Source organism: Ceratotherium simum, chromosome 1 (genome assembly GCF_057802395.1).
Source record: "Ceratotherium simum simum isolate JZ-2026a chromosome 1, ASM5780239v1, whole genome shotgun sequence".
Taxonomy (NCBI): Eukaryota; Metazoa; Chordata; class Mammalia; order Perissodactyla; family Rhinocerotidae; genus Ceratotherium; species Ceratotherium simum.
This window is the reverse complement of record NC_141900.1, coordinates 22913184-22934504: the sequence shown is the minus strand read 5'-3', so window position 1 is coordinate 22934504 and position 21321 is coordinate 22913184. Positions and strand designations below refer to the sequence as shown.

The following is a 21321-nucleotide window of genomic DNA, read 5'->3' as shown; positions in this document are numbered from 1 at the left end:
AATAGGGGTAGCTAGAAATGTCTGGGCAGAAGGTACAAAGAAGAAAGCAAAAACAAGGGTGTGGAGATAAATGTCTTTTTCTTAATTAATAATCAATATAATATTTTTAAAAAATTGTTTACAGTTTATAAATGAAGACAGAGCTGTCAACACCCAAAATTTCATTTGCCCAGACACTAAACTATATGGCTTTCTGGGCCGGCCCGGTGGCTTAGCGGTTAAATGCGCGTGCTCTGCTACTGGTGGCCTGGGTTCGGATCCCGGGCGCGCACCGACGCACTGCTTCTCCAGCCATGCTGAGGCCATGTCCCACATACAGCAACTAGAAGGATGTGTAACTACGACACACAACCATCTACTGGGGCTTTGGGGAAGAAAAAAAGGAGGAGGACTGGCAATAGATGTTAGCTCAGAGCCGGTCTTCCTCAGCAAAAAGAGGAGGATTAGCACGGATGTTAGCTCAGGGCTGATCTCCCTCACAAAAAAAATAAAAATAAAAATAAATAAACTATATGGCTTTCATTCTCACAAGGATCCATCTACAAGGTAAAAAAAGAAATTGAGGGGTTGAGTAATATAACAAAATTAAAGTTACTGAACAATTAGTGGATCTGAGAATAAAATATTAATCACCAATGAAAGAAAATTTATATCTATAATCCCCAAAATTATGTTGTCATGGTGAACATTCCAAACTGACACTCACTACTTCTATTCATATTGCCAAAACATACTGAAGAAACAATTAGGGCTACTAAAAACCATTAGGATTGATTAACCTTCAGATAAATCTCTACCCAGAATTAGCAGAAACTAATTCTTTTGACTTTTTTTTTACTTTTAATTCCAAAGTAAAGTTCTCAATGCTTTGAATATCAAACAGGTTTTCACTGTTCTTTGCTCAAAACTACTTCCTCCCAAACGAATTTGTCTATTGAATGCCTAGGAATATCTCTGAGTCCTTATAACTGCTCCTAAAAAGCTGTGTTTCTAACCTACCGTCTTCATAGCAATTCCCATTACTTCTCCATTTATATGCTATCCTATTCTGTTCTCATGTTTTTTTCACAATGTCCTATTTTAATCAACATATTGTCCAATGTTTCTGACTGCCCATTATACACACACATACACATCTCTATAGAAGCCACTCAGGTGACTTTAATGATGAAATCAAATGAGGAAGTTCAATCATTTCATTACACAATATAAACTATGAATGATGATAATGTCAGACAAAAAGGTGAGGATATACCAAGAGCTAGTAACTCTTCTGAATGTATAACAACTGCCAAATTATTTTATCAAATCTTTAACTCTTTCTGAATCAGTCTTTTCTTAGAACTCCAAAAAGCAGATGAGAAGCCAAACCAGAGAAGCCTTTTATTCCAATTATTAAAATATTCCTCTATAATCCTAGTGTTATTTGGGGGAGGGGAGGACCTGAAATGGGTAAGTATTCAAAGTTAAGATATCTTAATTGGGGAAAGAAGTCTAAACCATGGAATAAATATGCTTTGCTTATAAATAATTATAAGGTTTCTTTACAACTTCTTTGTTTCAACTGTCATTTATTTCTTCTGCTATCAATTATTAGCAGCATCATATCATAACAAAAGTGTTACTACAGAGGGGCTGGCCCAGTGGCCTAGTGGTTAAGTTCATGCGATCCACTCTGGCGGCCCAGGGTCTGCAGGTTTGGATCCTGGGTACGGACCTACACACCACTTATCAAGCCATGCTGTGGCAGGCATCCCACATATAAAGTAGAGGAACATGGGCGCAGATGTTAGCCCAGGGCCAATCTTCCTCAGCAAAAAGAGGAGGATTGGCAATGGATATTAGCTCAGGGGTAATCTTCCTCACCAAAAAAAAAAAAAAAGTGTTACTGTAGAAAAGTAAAGCTGTTTGAGTAGAAGGCAAATAAAAAAAACTTTTTTAAAAGATTAAAATCTTTTTTGGGGAGGAGAACATAACTTTTCAAGGAAGAAAACAGATTTATAGAATTCAATCAATTTTAAAACACATATTAAGCTAGCCTCTGACATTTGGAGCAAAACACCAAAGTTTGGAAACACATTCTCATCTGCAGATACTAAAATCTAGCTAATTACAAAGATTCCATTCATTATAAGTAATAACAGCGAAAGCCACTTGAAATCTGACCACATATTGTCAGGTTATGCATCATCTAAAACCACACCCTTCCCTGCATTAACCCCAAGAATAGTGTAATACAGGCCACACACATATAAGCAAATCATGAATCACGACCAAGTTCCTACTGCCTAAGGAAAGCCAGTTAATGATATAGTAAACACTTACTCAAATTTAGAAAAGTCTTGAAGAATATTATTTTTTTAAATTGAGGTATAATTGACATACAACATTATATTGGTTTCAGGTGTACAAGGTAATGATTTAATATTTATATATGGGGGAGGGAGGAGGGTGAAAGGGATAATTCAGTACATGTGTGTGGTGATGGGTTGTAATTAGTATTTTGGTGGTGAACATGATGTAATCTATGCAGAAATAGAAGTACAATGATGTACACCTGAAATTTTTACAATGTTATAAACCAATGTTACTGCAATAAACAAAAAATTAAAAAAAAAAAAAAATATTTATATATGCTGTGAAATATCACCACAGTAAGTCTGCTTACCATCCATCACCATACAAAGTTACAAAAAAAATTTTTTTTTCTTCTGATGAAAACTTTTAAGATTTACTCTCTTGGAAACTTTCAAATATATACTACAATACTATTGACTATAGTCACCATGCTGTACATTACATCCCGTGACTTATTTATTGAAGAGTGTTCTTTAATTTAACAAAGAGAGATGATTATGGTACACTCTAAGTAGTTACAAATCCAAAGAAAAAATATTCAGAGAGCTAGTTATAATTCAAAGCAGAATGAAGTAAGCACTATTGTCCTATACCTCAGTGAGAGATGGTCCAAAAAAGAGCAATACTTGTGAGGTAAAATGTTCAAGAATAGGAAACTCACTGGATATGGAGCAAGAGAGAGCGATAAAGACAACAATTTCTGGCTTAAGTACCTGGGACTACACTGGTATCATTAACCATGACATGGAATAAAAACAGGTCTGAAAAAGGCCGTTGGAGCTATCAAACAGCTATGAATTATGGCTAGAGTTCAAAAGAGTTGGGAAGGTATGAAATTTGGAACTCAGCAGCATAAACTAAGTGTTTATGTGGTCAATTTGATAATCTAAGGAAATAGAACAGCTTAAGGAGATCAAGAACAAAATATTAAGAAGGATAAATATTCAACTGGAGAAGAGAAGTATCAAAGTCAGGTAGGCAGACTTAGAAAAATCAGTCAGGTAGGAAGACAACTGGGACAATAAACTATAACAAAAGCCAAACAAGGAAAGAGTTTCAAGAAAGATGGTAAAATAAGGAGAGCTAAAAATATTGAAACATTTTGAGGTGTTAAACATGTTCATGTCAAATAATCCAGATTTCATTTTGATAGTAGGCAAAGTCATTAACTGAGATACGGAAGCTGGGGAGTTTGGGGAATACGGGACAATAAAGAGGGTAAGAAACCACCACTCGAGGAGATAGAACACGTGTCAACTGGAGTGTTAGATTAGGGATACCAGGAAGAGCAGATTCAGCTGAGTTGGTATTAGAAGCAGTCAGCTGGGTTATGTTTGTATTTTTCCTTTTACCATCAAGGTTTAACAGTCCAGGATCAGGAGGCAAAGAATTAAATATACACACACACACACACACACACACACACACACACACACACACCTCTTGCCACCAAATACCCCCAATATGCCAGGCATAATGCTATGCAAGGCCCCTCAGTAAGTCTTCAAACTGTATAGCTTCCTATCTTTTCTCCCTGCTTCTCCTGAACAATTCAGTGCTAAAGCCATTAGATGAGGTAGAGCAATGGGGACCCCAAGCAGAGTGTCAGAGAGTCTGACACATGGGGGTGGCCAGGCATGGGGTATCAGCCCAAATGGGGTGTAACGGGGGACCTTGTGAGGTAAAGGGAGTCAAAGGCTGAGCAGGGTGAGGAGGGTGACCACATGCGGGGGTGCAGCAGCACAGAGTGTTGAAGCCCAAGGAGGACATCCACTTGGAGGATATCCTGATGTGGGGCGTTGGAACCCAAGAAAGATGAAGAAAGCCTAGAATAAAGAGCTTGAATGGGATGAAGAGGGTATCCATAGCCAGGATGGGATGACAGCTGAGATGGGAAACTGATTCATATCAGCAGGGATTGATGTCTCAAAAGCCTGAAAGTGTTCCTCTCCGTTTACTCAGAAATCTCTATCTATAAGGCTATAAAAGAAATAAGAGATTAGTTCAATGCCATGAACGCTGTATGTAAATGCGGGAAGGGTTTAATAAATAAAGAATATTATACTCATTAAAATTACGTTTTAAAAGGATATTTAGTGATGTGAGTACTTTTGGTAGTTACATGAAAACAAGATTAAAAAATCCTAAATACAATATGATCCTAATTTTGTTGGGGGAAATTCATGTTAACAGTAGGGTAACTGTGTGATTTTATTTTATTATACTTATCTGTATTTTCTACTTTTCCTATGATAGACATGTATTACTTTTAGATTATGATAAAAACATCATTAAAAAAATCAAGAGGCAATGGAAGCTAGTATCCTCTGAGTAGCATCAAGTGTTAGGCACTGGGCTAGGTGCTTTTGAATACATTTTCTCATGGAAAAGTACTGTGAGTAAAGGGGAGCAAGACGTTAAGAAAGCGACTGCCACTGCTCAAAATCAACTTAAGTCTCATTGTGAAAATAAATAAGGCTTCTCCTGTAAGTTATATAATAGAAATTTTCAGCTAAGAAGTTATATCTTAATAACAAACTGTCAGAAATTCTAGTACTATATAAGGGCAGATAGATACCTACAACCTAGTTTATCAAGGAAAAAAATCAGTTAAAGAACCAAAATGCTAAAATACACCAAGTACCCAAGAAAACAACAACATTCCACATGAGACTCTTCAGGCAGAGGGGAAACTTAAATTGCATTAGGTGGTGATGGAAGGAATTCAGCTGGTTCACACAGGAAAGGGAGGGAATGGAAGGAAGGGAGCCTGGCAAACAGCTCCGTGGTAGAACTGGGAGAACTCCAAGTTCTGGAAGAAGCCAAGGAGAGAAGGCCACCATCATCAGCTCTTTCGGCCTCTGTAGCAACCAGCAGGGGCTGACTACAGGAGAGAAAGAAGCAGCCATGGACTGTCTCACCTGACTCCTCTCCTCGGTTCCCCTTCAGTCCTCAAGAGATTAAAAAGATTAACCCTACAGCTAGTGTGACTTACTAGATACAGTGTATCTGCAGGGGTCCCACAATAACCCTTGAATGCTAAGCCCCCATCTTTTTTTTTTTTTTTGTGAGGAAGATCAGCCCTGAGCTAACATCCATGCTAATCCTCCTCTTTTTTTTTTTTTGCTGAGGAAGACCGGCTCTGAGCTAACATCCATTGCCAATCCTCCTCCTTTTTTTTTCCCCCCCAAAGCCCCCCAGTAGATAGTTGTAAGTCATAGTTGCACATCCTTCTAGTTGCTGTATGTGGGACGCCACCTCAGCATGGCCGGAGAAGCGGTGCGTCGTGCATGCCCGGGATCCGAACCCGGGCCACCAGTAGCGGAGCACGCGCACTTAACGGCTAAGCCATGGGGCCGGCCTCTAAGCCCCCATCTTTAATAAGAAACTAAGTCTTTCAAGATTAAAAAGCAAGTATCTAGTTAATTCAACACCTGTCTCTTAACTTATACTTATGTACGATCATTAAATCACTAAGCATGAAGGACTGAAGGCCTGCTACACTCTGAGGGGGACACCCAAGGACCATGTCTGTGTTATTTGATCCTGCACACGCCCCTCCCCCACAGTGATCCAAAGCCAAATAGCTGACTCAAGCTGAGCCAATCAGATGCTCTCTCCATTCCAAATGTCAGATGAACAGGAGAAACAGAGATGGATGACTAATAGAGGGGAATAAAATTAACATTAACAGCAGAGTCCTACAGAGAAGTTTCTAGAAATTCTGCTACTGAAGGGCCCAACACAGCCCTGGTTTGCCTTTCCTTCCCAGGTCTTGGCTGCTTGCTGTTGGCGAGTTTACACGTGTAATAAAAAGTAGAAGCAGAACACAGTGGTGTTTATTCCTGGCCCAATTTTAATGAGAACATTGCTGTTAATGCAAACCAACACCACTCTGCATAATTTACGAAGATTGTTTATTTTCCGACTTGCTAGTACATGGCAGTATGTTCTCAGTGGATTTATTAATCAACATACTGCCCGATTAATAACCTTTCCCAAGAAGTCATCTTGGCAAAGATAATTTAACTTCTGCTTTTCTACTTAACCTAATCTTCCATCATAAATCATGAAGACCTGCTACTGACGAAAAAAAGATCATTAGTTGCTTTTATTAATCATATCAAAATAATTCAAATATGCCTTTATCAATCAGAGGGTCAAAAACACATTATCAAGGGTAAATATTAAAGTTCTATTTAACAAACCTACAACATTAATTCCCAGGTGTTAAAGCTTTTACCGCCAAACCCATAAAATTAAACATTACTCAATAATTATTTGGATATTTCAATAAATGTTATTTCAACAGAGTGGAAATTATTTAAAAACAGTTAAATTATTAAACTATATAAAATAAATTTTTAAAAGCTATTACTTAAAAAGCTTAGTTAAAAAAAATTAAGGGTTCACTTGTTGAGCTTCTAAATCATCAAAACACAGTGGAAGACCAAATATAAACTTTGCTTTGTCTTCATTTTACCACTAACAGTGCTATATTTTACGTATCAAACTTAAGGGGAAAATACCTCCAAAAACATGAAATTCGTCTTCCCACATAGTCTAAGAAAAAGTATTCATTAATAACACAGGTCATAATTCTCGTAGCCAAAATGCATTTATAAAAATTAATTTACTCAGTTAAAAAATTATGACTAAAACCAAGCTAGTCAATATATGTACAAGACTTCCAATAGACTAAGCAAATATATTTAAGCTAAACTAGTTGTATGAATAAACAGTAACTGCTACTCCATTTATGGAGCATTTGCTGTCCAGGCAGGGAACAAGACACATAGGACACAACTACCTGAGAGCCCATGGCAAGGGGAACGAAAAGTGGGAGAAGAAAGAGGCCAGATTTGGATGTAAAGTGGGGAGTGGAATCACTATTGGTTAAGGAGTGCAGATTCTGTAGCCCATTCCAACTGGGCTTAAATTCTGGCTCTATCATGCATTCTCTATTTGACCATCAGGAAATTACTAGACTTCTCTGAATCTTAGTTTCCTAAGTTATAAAATCAGGATAATGGCAGTAATGCCTATTTCATAGGGTTGCTGTGATGATTAAATACACATAAAGTACTTAGGACAGCGTGTAGCACATAGTAAGTGTTCTATAAATGTTACCTGTCGTTATTATTCATCTAGCACAACATCCGTGACATACGAAGCTCTGGGCCAACTACTTTACTTACACAACGTCATTTGACCCTCATAACAATCCTTAAAGCAGATAGTGTTACCCCAATTTAAAAAAAAATTGAACAGACACAGAGAAGTTCAATAACTTGCCCAAAGTCACAAGACAGCAAATGACAGAACCAGATTCAAACACAGGATGCCTGACCCCAAGTGTCTTTTTTTTTTTTTTTCCTGGTTGATTTTTAAGTTATTAAGACTCATAGAGTATTTGTGCATGGTAATTCAAACTGTGCCAAAATAAAAAGAAATGTTTATTTTAAAAGCTCTCAGATACTGTGCTAGAACTTTCTCAAAAACCACTCAAAAGTCAACATTTTCACTCCCATTTTAAAGATGAGGAAACTGAATTTCAAAGAGGTTGAAATAAGCTTGCCCCTGGTCAGATAGCTTATAAGATAGAGAATTTGGATCCCATCCACAGGCATAGATGCCCATAGGCTGGCTTTCCATTACACACTGCTACCTTCCTAAGATAAATCTTAATTGTCTTTTCTCAAAATAATAGCAATCTGTGGAAACTGCTATGTCTTAGTAGCAGAAACCATTTCAAACTATTTGTTTAGGTACGAAATAAGTAAACATACCACCATTTCAGTTATATCTATTCTTTGACTTGCCAAGATTTGTTTTTAATCACATTCCCAAGAATAGCTATCACTTTTTCCTTGTATTCATGACTGTAGTTAAAGGTCCAATTTTATTACTTCTTTTGCATATAAGAGGCTAAATGCCATCCTGGAAGAGTGGGAAAAGTTCCCACCAAGGCACTTCATGTAGGGGAAGGAGAAAAAAGAAATGTTTTCTTAACATGAACATGTATATTTATGATACCCACTCAACTGTGTTGTTCAACTATAAGAGGTACTGGGCATGATTTACTCCAAAAATGCAACTTGTTTTAAAGTTCTGCCAACTTTGTAAATTCCTTGAACAGGGTTTCATCGGTCTAGTAAAACCAAAGAGCACATGCATAGGAAAATTCCATAGACGTTTTACTGCATCAAACTGTAGATTAAATATTTACTTTACCACACCTTTTATCACCCAATCTAAGATGACGATAAAATGAAAGCTCTCACATATTTCTTGCTAACTGACATCTATTATTTGATAAATTTTTTTTCTTGGATATACCAGAAAGGGGGGAAATCACATGACTACTTCTTCAATTATCATCACACTTTCAGGAAATTGGAATAATATTTAATTATAATAGGTAAGATTAAGACCAAAAAAAAACCCCTACAACTCAACTAGTCAGGAGCAGAGCTGAAGTGATTAGTAATATGCCAATCAATCAGGATTGGTTATTCTTTCTGTGACTAGTAAATAAAAAATCTTCTCTTTTCCTTTTGATTTTACCTGAAAAGATCTAAAATTTAAATCACAATTCAAAGACTTTATTTCTCAGACCTCACAGGATGGAGTCAGAATCTTTTGGGAAACCAATGTACTTAGCATGGCAAAGATGGCAGTTTCAAAGTCTCTTCCAGAGGGCCAGCCTGGTGGCGTAGTAGTTAAGTTCCAATGCTCTGCTTCAGCAGCCCGGGGTTCGCAGGTTCAGATCCCGGGCGCGGACCTATGCACCACTTATCAAGCTATGCTGTGGCAGGTGTCCCACATATAAAAAAGTACAGGAAGATGGGCACGGATGTTAGCCCAGGGCCAGTCTTATTTTTTTTCTTTTTTTGTGTGTGTGAGGAAGATCAGCCCTGAACTAACATCCATGCTAATCCTCCTCTTTTTGCTGAGGAAGACCGGCTCTGAGCTAACATCTATTGCCAATCCTCCTCTTTTTACCCCCAAAGCCCCAGTAGATAGTTGTATGCCACAGTTGCACATCTTTCTAGTTGCTGTATGTGGGACGCTGCCTCAGCACGGCCAGAGAAGCAGTGCGTCGGTGCGCGCCCAGGATCCAAACCGGGGCCGCCAGTAGCGGAGCGCGTGCACTTAAAACCGCCAAGCCACAGGGCCGACCCCAGGGCCAGTCTTAATCAGCAAAAAGAGGAGGATTGGCAACAGATGTTAGCTCAGGGCTAATCTTCCTCACACACACACACACACACACACACACACACACAAAAAGTCTCTGTCTCTTCCAGGATTTCCAAAGGTATAGTAATTTCAAACTAAAATTATAATACCCAAAATAAAGAATCAATTAAAAGAAATAACTATGCAAATTAAACCACAAAGAGATACCACTTCACACCCACTAGAATGGCTATAATCAAAAAGACAATAACAGGTGTTGGCAAGGATGTGGAGAAACTAAAATCCTCATACATTGCTTGCTTGTGGGAATGTAAAATGAAGCAATCATTTTGGAAAATAGTTTGGCAGTTATGACGTGGTTAGATAGATAACCACTCCTAGTTATCTACCTACCCAAGACAAATGAAAACATATAAACATATCAAGATTTGTACATGAATGCATTATTCATAATAGTCAAAAAGTGAAAACAATCCAAATGACCAACAACTATGAATAGATAAATGAAATGTGATATATCTATACAATGGGATTCTACTCCGCAATAAAAAGGAATGAAGTACTCCCACATGCTGCTACATGGGTGAAACTCAGAAGCATCATGTTAAGTAAAGAAGCCAGATGCAAAGACCACATATTGTATTATTCCATTTATATGAAATGTTCAGAAAAGGCAAATCTATAGAGACAAAAAGTAGATTAGTGGCTGCCTGGTGGTGGGGTGGGAATGAGAAGTGAGCATAAATGAGCAAGAAGTTTCTTTTTGGGATGATGGAAATGTTCTGAAATTATATTGTGATGGTTACACAACTCCATACATTAACAATTACTGAATTGCACACTTAAAACAAGTGAACTTTGTAACATGTAAGTTATACATCAATAAAGCTGTTTTGTAGAAAAGAAGGCTTCGGATCCTTGGGAAATTTGGAATGAAAAAAGTTTTTCCATCAAGTTTTGACTCCTAGCAGGCTTCCCGTGTCTACATCCAGAAGGCTGCTTTTGCTCCTTTTTTTATGTGTGTGTATATGCTATATACATATATATGTTTTATAAGCCTCTTTTTTTTTTTTGAGGAAGATGAGCCCTGTGCTAACATCTGTTGCCAATCTTCCTCTTTTTCTTTTTCCTCTCCAAAGCCCCAGTACACAGTTCTGTATCATAGTTGTAGAGTTGTAGCTCTTCTATGTGGGACGCCGCCTCAGCATGGCTTGATGAGCGGTGAGTAGGTCCGCGCCCAGGATCTGAACTGGCGTACCCTGAGCCCACGAAGCAGGGTGCATGAACTTAACCACTATGCCACTGGGCCGGCCCCTATGTTATATTATTATTAGTTAATTTTATTACTGGCCTAACATTAACTTGCATATTTATAGGATCTACTTTCCAAAGGATTTGAGATATTTAAACATTTCATACTGCAAATTATAATTCACTGCAATTGAGACAATAAATGTTAATATAAAGAAATTGTCTATGCTGTATAAATAGTTTAAATTTGCATTATTTGGAATTTTAGGATTTGAAAATATGTATATGAAACTTGTCTGAAATTATTAAATAAATAATTTTTGCTCGGATGAGCAGCTAATTGCTATGACAGTAAGTGATGATGAGATTTTTTTTTTAAAGGGCAGGGATTTGGGCCGGCCCCGTGGCTTAGCGGATGGGTGCGCACGCTCCGCTTCTGGCGGCCCGGGTTCAGATCCCGGGTGCGCGCCGACGCACCGCTTCTCTGGCTATGCTGAGGCCGCGTCCCACGTACAGCAACTAGAAGGATGTGCATCTATGAAATACAACTATCTACTGGGGCTTTGGGGGGAAAAAAATAAATAAATAAAATCTTTAAAGGGCAGGGCTTTAAAGACAGAAGATCTGGGCAGGCCAAGGTTCTGCCAGAATCTATCTGCCTCTGAGCCTATTTCCTCAGTGATGTTTTGGGAATTGGACAATGACTGTAAATCATTTAGCATAGCACCTCATATATAGTAGGCATTTAAGTTTTGTTTTTAACCTCAGCTATGTCCAGCATTACACAAAAATATCATCAAATACAAGTGGAGAAAATCTGTGTAACTAGACTGCATCAAAATGATCTCTCTTGAATTTCCGGATCAACACTGAAATAAAAGTATGAGTTCTTGACTCCCTATGACATAATATTTCAAATGCAATGGAAAGCTGAGTCCATTTCTGATTTTTAGATAAATTGAACTATGATACGAACTTGAAAATAAAGACAAGTAATTAAATATTCATATTAAGAACGGTTTAAGGGCTGGCCCCGTGGCTTAGCGGTTAAGTGCACACGCTCCGCTGCTGGCGGCCCGGGTTCGGATCCCGGGCGTGCACCAACGCACCGCTTCTCCGGCCATGCTGAGGTCATGTCCCACGTACAGCAACTAGAAGGATGTGCAGCTATGACGTACAACTATCTACTGGGGCTTTGGGGGGAAAAATAAATAAATAAAATTATAAAAAAAAAACCAAAAAAAAAACAAAGAACGGTTTAAGCTGTGAAGGAATTTAATGCTCCTATTAAACTACTTAGACAACAAGCAATTCCCAAATTGAAGTATTTATTGGAAAACTTAGCGCTCTCAACCTTCAAATTTTGATTTGGTCAACAAATCAAAACGTATCAGAGAATTTCTCCAAGTATCACAGGTACAAAAACAAGTTCAGTTAAGGAAACTTCCAAAAGAACAAAGGATTGGGAGATGGACTCAACATACTGTGAGAAACAAAGTCAATCTGAGTAACTGTACCTGAACATTCTTTCATGTACTCTAAGAATACCTTAATTTCTTATTTCTACATGGTCTGTATTTCTGTGTAGTCATTCTTGCTAGAGGGTAAAGGAGGGTTTTTCTCATTCATAGAAACTTCTAATATCTACCCAAGTGAATGAGAAAAGAGGCTTGTGCTAATTCACAGCATATATAGACATTAATCTAGGAAACTGCACATATTGGACTTAATATTTAACTCCATTTTGATTTGATTTTTAAAATCTAACAATATTAGACCACACTTTGTTGACATCACAGTATCTGCTTTACTCTGTCTCCAATCTGCTTTCAGGAAAAGAATCCTACTGAGAAATGGAGCAATTCTTAAAAAGTGGAAACTTGTCCTATTATATGACCAAATTAAAACATTACCCTGTTTAGTACAAAATCAATCTACAAAAATCAGTTGCATTTCTGTATGCTAATAATGAACTAACAGAAAGAGAGCTCAAAAAGATAATACCATTTACAATTGCATCAAAAAGAATAAAATACCTAGGAATAAATCTTACCAAAGAGGTGAAGGACCTATACAATGAGAACTACAAGACATTACTGAAAGAAATCCATGATGACATAAAGAAATGGAAAGATATCCCATGCACGTGGATTGGAAGAATAAACATAGTTAAAATGTCTACATTACCTAAAGCAATCTACAGATTCAATGCAATCCCAATCAGAATCCCAATGACATTCTTCACAGAAATAGAAAAAAGAATACTGAAATTTATATGGGGCAACAAAAGACCCCGAATAGCTCAAGAAATCCTAAGAAAAAAGAACAAAGCAGGAGGCATCACAATCCCTCACTTCAAAACATACTACAAAGCAATAGTAATCAAAACAGCATGGTACTGGTACAAAAACAGACACACAGATCAATGCAACAGAACTGAAAGCCCAGAAATAAAACCACACATATACGGACAGCTAATTTCCGACAAAGGTGCTAAGAACATACAATGGAGAAAGGAAAGTCTCTTCAATAAATGGTGTTGGGAAAACTGGACAGCCACATGCAAAAGAATGAAAGTGGACCATCTGCTATCGCCATTCACAAGAATTAACTCAAAATGGATCAAAGACCTGAAGGTGAGACCTGAAACTATAAAACTCATAGAAGAAAATATAGGCAACACACTATTTGACATTGGTTATAAAGGAATCTTTTCGGATGACATGCCTAGCCAGACTAGGGAAACTAAAGAAAAAATAAGTGGGATTTTATCAGATTAAAGAGCTTCTATAAGACAAACGAAAACCAGAATCAAGATGAACAGACAACCCACCAGCTGGGAGAGAATATTTGCAAAACATACATCTGACAAGGGGTTGATCTCCATAATATATAAAGAACTCAGAGAACTGAACAATAAAAAAACAAACAACCCGATCAAAAAATGGGCAGAGGAAATGAACAGACACTTCTCCAAAGAAGATATACAGATGGCCAATAGGCACATGAAAAGATGTTCAACATCACTAATCACCAGGGAAATGCAAATCAAAACAACACTAAGATACCCGTTAGAATGGCTATAATCACCAAGACAAAAAACAACAAGTGTTGGAGAGGATGTGGAGAAACAGGAACCCTCATACACAGCTGGTGGGAATGCAAATTGGTGCAGCCCTATGGAAAACGGTATGGAGATTCCTCAAAGACTTAAAAATAGAGATGCCCTATGACCCAGCCATCCCATTACTGGGAATCTATCCAACGAACCTGAAATCAACAATCCAAAGAGGCTTATGTACCCCTATGTTCGTTGCAGCATTATTCACCATAGCCAAGAAGTGGAAGCAACCCAAGTGTCCCTCGACTGATGATTGGATCAAGAAAATGTGGTATATATATACAATGGAATACTACTCAGCCATAAAAAAAGACAAAATCGTCCCATTTGCAACAACATGGATGGGCCTGGAGCGTATTATGTTAAGTGAAATAAGCCAGAAAGAGAAAGACAAACACTGTATGATCTCACTCATATGTGGAATATAAACCAACACATGGACAGAGAAAACTGGACTGTGGTTATCAGGGGCAGTGGGGGTGGGGGGTGGGCACAAGGGGTGAAGGGAGTCATATATATGGTGATGGACAAACAAAAATGCACAACCCAAAATTTCACAATGTTAAAAACCATTAAAACATCAATAAAAAATATATATATATATAAAAAAATTACCCTGTTTACAAAGAGAAATTAAATCAGAAAAATCTATATTCACTCTAAAATAATTTATTGTTTGTCTTTTAAAAGCAGGAGAACTAAGTAGTAGTAAGGGCACAGAACTAAATTCCTGGATTTAAACTCCAGCCTCACCACTTACTAACTCTATGACTTCAGTCAAATTACTTTGACCTCTCTGGATTTTCTAATTTATTGTAGTAGAGAAAGATTTCTGAAGAAATTTCCCATTTTTTTACCATTCTCTCCCCCAACCCTTCCACTCAGGAAATCATGTAATAACAACATCAGTATCAGGAGTTTTGTTTGAGAAATAACATGTATAAAACTTATGGGTAACTTGAAAGGAAAAGTAAAAGTGTTGGTATTGGGTAATTATTAAAAAAAAAAAAAACTTTTACACCACCCAAGATGGCAATAAGAGGGTGTCTATCTCTGAAATTACCACCAAAACACTGCAGCATGGACTGACTGGGACCCCAACTTGGATGGAAAGTCCCACCCCTGGTTGCTGAAAGGTATTCGAGTCTCTGGTTCTACTCTCTTGCCAGTTGAGGCAGTTAATGTTGTTAATAATAACAATAAATAGTTAGCATTTATTATTTATCAAGTGCCAGACATACTTTCCATGTATTAACTCATTTAATCTTCACAACTCTATAAAGTAGATATTACTGCTATCCCTATTTTATAGTTACAAAAACTTAAGCTGTACATGGTTAAACAGTAAGTAGCAGAATACAGGAATTCACATCCAGGCAGACTGGCTCCACAGCTGAGCCCTTACCCACCAGTAATTTCATTCACATCCTTACACAAAAACCACCCCATGTTCTCGTGCTTTGGCTTTGATCACTAAGAGGGGTCTGGGAGGGGGGCATACAACCCTCAAGCATGCTGAGATACTTCTGCATCTACTGACTCTTTGTGGCTGCCTTACCATGTAAACATAACTTGTTTACCTTTGTCTACCTCAATATTTCCCAAATTTATTTGACCAAAAATCCCTCTGTTCTACTAACACCTATTAACATCATGCAGAACACACTTTGGGAAATATTACTATAGGCTAAAGTATTATGTTTAGTACTTAATGTAAGAGATATTCAGCATACAGAGACATGCCAGCAGGGAAGCTTACAGGCCCTGCTAAGAAAGCAAATGAGAATATACAAAACTCTTCATGAAGTCCAACGGAGCTCTAAAAATATGTAAAATAGTTAATATTATTAGTCATCACAGGGTAACTATAAGGATTAAATGTGCTAATACATATTGAGCTAACAACAGTAACAGACACATAAGAGCTCAATAAGTGTTAGCTATTACGTCATTTCAATGAATTACCTAATGCTTCCCTTTCCTTCAAATCGCAGCATGAGACAAGGAAGAAATGCATGAGCTTCACTTGCATTCTTGTAGTATTTATCATAGGACATACTCTGGTTTATTATTCTAAAACAAAACCCTGACGAAACCATGTATACATTATATGAATCAAGACTACAGTACCTTCCGTGTTTACATAGTTCTAATAGTCTACCATAAATAGCATGAAATGCTGTATCATATTTTTAAAGCAGTTTAAATGCCAAGAGTATTAACATATCTTACATATCTTGGTTATTTAAATACCTTTGTATTATAGAAAATACTTAACATATTATTGCTGCTCATTCTATCATTTGAAATACAAAATGAGACCATGAAACAGATCTAAATTATTCAAAATTAAATACATTACCTTGTTTGGCTTCCTTCTACTTAACTATATAGGGTAAAATTAAAATAGAGAAAAAGTTAAGATAAATTGCTCCTGGGTGCTTAGTCCAAATTCCCCGGAATTAGAATCTAAGGGACCTACACCACTGTCATTACTGGTCAAGAAAAGTTTTGCTGTAATTGCAAAAATCCAAGTGGCTACAAAATTGCTACTAAGAATGACTACAAGTATGCCTACAGAAGTTACACCTTTAATCTTCACTATGTAGGTTAGGAAGAACCGTGCTGAGGAAGAAATAAAATATTCACTTACAGTATTTGTTAAATTTATAATGAACCATTTATCTAGATAATAAGAAGGTGCTAAAGTACTAATCTTTACAAAGTGCTTTGTAAAGGATTTGCAGTCTTGCGCTGCACAGACCAGTACTAACTTCTTGTAGTGATGAGACAACTGAAGCTTTAAGAGGTGGCAGAAGGTTTTATACCTAGTATTTAGGGGCAGAAACCCAAGTTCTGACTTAAACAATTCCATGCCCTTTCTATTGCACCACATTTTTTATGTAACTTGGCCAGCATTTTCCTAAGTAGGTTCCATGGATACTCAGGAAAAAAAATTAAGTCAAATAAATTGAGAAATGATATCTTCTCTATCTGCCTCTTGGGCAGTCAGTAACACTGCACATTATTCAGACTATGAAACCCTGTAATCATAAAACTTGTTTACCTTTGTCTAACTCAATATTTCCGAAACTTATTTGACCAAAAATCTCTCTATTCTACTAACAACTATTAATATCATGCAGAACACACTTTAGGAAATATTACTATAGGCTAAAGTATTATGTTTAGTACTTAATGTAATAGATATTCAGCATACAGAGACTATTTCACATATTACTGCTAAATAAATTAAATCAACTCACTTGAGATAAGTGTCTAGCTTGGGGCATGGCACATCGTAGGCACTCAATATACCAATATAATAATGAAGAACTACATAAAGTAAAAGGTTAATGTAAGTATTGTCTCCTGACAGCACTGTTATCAAAGCAGCAAACATTACCAAGTACCAACTATAAGGCAAGGCACCGAAATAAATAATGGAGATACAGGGATAATGATTCCTACCCTTATGGATTAGCAGGTGGGGATTAATTATTGTGCAAGTCAAGCTGTGATAAGTGCTAGAATAAACAAAATACCACTGTAACACAGAGGTAGAAGAATAACTGAATTTATAAAAGAGATTCTGCTACAATTGCTATTAGATAGAGCAGAATGAATTTAGTTTATAACTATACCATGAACATCTCAGAACGTTTATATCTAGGATGGGAAAAAGGATCAAGATCTCTCTGTAGCTTTCCCTGTCCCTATACAGAAAGGATTGCTCCCATTTCAAATTTATTTCCTCAAGGAATACAGTCAAATACTATGAGAGTTATGTCAAAGAGACTCAGAAGCCAATCTGAATAAGCCCCTATTGGCAGACAGAACAATCTGAGCTTCCATAACCACAACAGGTTGAAACACATCAAGTATCTTTAAAGCCAAGAGTTCACAACGATAATTAAAAACAAACAAACAACAGTACTGACCTTTGGAGGATGCTAGGTAACTACCACAATACTGTGTAAACTTGTAAAAAGAGAAAGAATCAAGAAAAAAAAAGCACCATACTACTGCCATGAAAAGAGCACACACAACTTTTCTATAGGAGCACTAGAAGGGGATACCTAACCCAGTCTCCATGGGATTATGAAAGGTGTCACCCAGGGAAAGATAACTAGCTTTGAATTTTAAGGACCAACTTGAATTAATTTAAAAAAAAAGAAGAGCAGAAGTGGGCATCCCAAGCAGTAAGGTGAAAAACAGCATGCAGAGACTTCAAAAAGCTGTATTTGTTGGATGGATGGAATTAGTGAGTAAAAGCTGAAAGTTGGATGAGGCTACACCAAAAACAGAAAGCAAACTAAAGCAAGATTTCACTTTAAATGACCAGGTATAATGTATCTTAATAAAGATATTAGTTTTGGGCAAAAATTCGAATGGGAAATTTTTAGGTTGTACACCTTCTCCAGCATTTTATTCTTGTGAATCAATCCTCGGTACTGAATTAACAGCTTTCATTTGAATAAACTCTACGGGCCATTTGGCAAAGAGCAATTTAGCTTCTAAGTTACTCTGCTAAATAGCATTTGTAAAAGTCATTCTTTGTGGAACTATAAACATACAGCAGGTTAACACCAGTGTTTTAGGCACTCTCAGGCCTTTTCAAAGCTGGTACATTTGCCTAATTTTAGGCTGCCAATGGCAACCTACCAACTTATTTCACCACTGTCTGTTACCATGGTTAAAGACAAACTGACTGCAAGATATTTGGAATATAACTGGCAAATCTTATATCCTTGACTAACATTTCTATTTTCAATATATTCATCAGAAAATGAAAAAAGTTAGAGACTTTTTTCCAGTATGTCATAAAATATTTTTCTTTTCAACTCCCAACAGGTATAAGAAGTGTTATTCATTAATGAACTTCAACTTTATTCAAATAACATTGTTTCTTGGATCTCCTCATACCTGTGTAAATAACTACTTTAATTTTCAGGCACTGTAGCTGGAAACTGCTGTAGGCACATGAATGTTTCCTTTTAGTGGGACAACTATTCCATTTATCCTAAAAAAAAAAGTCATAAGCAAATAAGTAAGAGAACTGCAGCATTTCAAAGAAGTTATGTACTATGTGGAAATTCCTAGTTCTGATGTACCAAAGTATTTGCAAAATAAAAACAAAAACCTTCTATTACCAAATATTCAACTTTTAAAGAGGACAAACATAAAATAAATACTAAGCCTTTGGGTGTTTATGTATTCACATGTCTGAACATGGTGAAAAGATGCCTCAAAAACTTTAAAAATAAAGAATTTTCCACTGATAACTGTTTTTGTGAACCCAGTACTTTTATACTCAGGAGTACTGAATACAGATCCCCTTGGAGTCTGTAAACATTACTGTGTACCAGCCCAGAAGGATATTGTCAGGGAACAGTGCAAGGTATTTTTTCCCATTTTTCCATTTTCTTTACCCATGGTAGTTGAATCAGTTATCTCAATTAAGTACAGGTACTGCTCATTCAAAGAGTGAAATTCTATAACTCGTGGTACAGTCGACAAGATCTTTAGGCTACGTTAAAAACAACACAAAAAACAAAAAAACCAAGACCTTGTTGAGTTCTCTTATCTCTCAGTGTCTCGGTTTCCTCATCTGTAAAGTAAAGATACTAGAAAGGTTAATTTCTAAGGTATCCTTCCCTCTCTACATTTCTGATTCCTTAGTAAGAAGTTAGATTCTAGCACAAGGTAATCTCAAACAGTGACAGTCTCAGGAAGGGAGGGAAGAAGGGAGAGAGGAAGGGAGGGAGGAAAGCAGGCAGGCAGGCAGGCCAGCCATAGAAGTGAAAATTCACAGCAAAGGAGGACAGATAAATTACAATATATTATAGACCAAAGTCATAATTAATAGACAGTAACCACCAGAGATCAGAAAAATATTAGAAAACGGTTATTTCTATTCCATTTGCAGTTAAAGTTAAACAACTTTTGGAAAGAGTCTAAACTAAAAGAAAGTTTTCTCATTTAAAGAAAGATAATCAGAAAATCCACCAAAGAGTATAGTGCATTCCTCAAAATTACCATGTAAAATTAGGTGTTGTTAAACTTAAGAAACTATACCTGTCCTTCTATTTATTTATGCTATTCACTTTTCAATGCATCAGTTGTTTTGTTCCTTCCTAAAACATCTCTCCTTACTATGAAAAAAAAGTATTTCACATGATCCCAGATAAAGAATGACATACGCTGAGGAAAAAAATGACATACGCTGAGGAAAAAAACTCTTTGTGCTAGAAATTAAACCTGTCCTTCTATTTATTTATGCTATTCACTTTTCAATGCATCAGTTGTTTTGTTCCTTCCTAAAACATCTCTCCTTACTATGAAAAAAAAGTATTTCACATGATCCCAGATAAAGAATGACATACGCTGAGAAAAAAAACTCTTTGTGCTAGAAATTAAAGCAAAGGATAAGGGAGAGAGCAATTAAATGCAAGTATAGAATTCTCAAAAATACAAAAGAAACTTGACCACTTCTTCTAATGGTGTTTTTCTATTTTAACAGATACAGAAATGTTCAATTTAAAAGAACTATTAACCAAAACGTTTAATTATGCAAATATATTATCAAAAACAACACTCCATATTTAGCAAAAGGGAAGAGAAGAAAAAGCACACAGGAATTGCTCTTTAGCAGTATTTATTGAATACCTACTATACACCAACAATGTACTTGTGTTTATATATGTTACCTTACTTCATCATCAGAGCAATCTTAAAAGGATTCTCATCTCAGTATTATAGATAAGGAAACTAAGGTTCAGGAAAGCTAAGAAACTCACTCAAGCTTAGTAAATAAAAATAAAATCAGCTAACCTAAGACCATTCAGGAAAGTCAAACATGTCCTCCAGTACCTAATCAGTCTAAAATGTTGTACATAATTAGCCCCAAATATAAAATCCTGTAGCATCAAAGAAATGAATGGTTGTTCAATAGCCTGTAGCAATTATAGAAAAATTACATTCTCATACATTTGATTCAATAAGAGTCTGAATTTTTAAAACTTCATACTTTGACTCAACTGCTAAAATTTTATGACTTAAACAACAGATTAATATTTTATACACATATAAATATTTACTTTTATATACAATATTGTTTGGTCCTAATAGAAACATTTGGTATTTTAAGAGACAGCCAATAACTTATCAAAAGGTAGATTTGACAACCCTCCAAGACTAAAATATTGAGAAATATACATTGTGGTTTAACTTACATGAACTTTTTTTTTGCTGAGGAAGATTCACCCTGAGCTAACATCCGTCACCAATCCTCCTCTTTTTTTGCTTGAGGAGGATTAGCCCTGAGCTAACATCTGTGCCAATCCTCCTCTCTGTTTTTGTATGAGGGAGACCCCCACAGCATGGCTGGT

At 36.6% G+C, this 21321-nt stretch overlaps 1 protein-coding gene across 1 annotated transcript in view; it reads right to left on the bottom strand.

Annotated features, from left to right (window-relative positions):
- Positions 1-21321, bottom strand: part of PHTF2 (putative homeodomain transcription factor 2) — a 132311-nt gene that overhangs the window by 65560 nt on the left and 45430 nt on the right. The gene's annotated exons all lie outside the window — the stretch shown is intronic.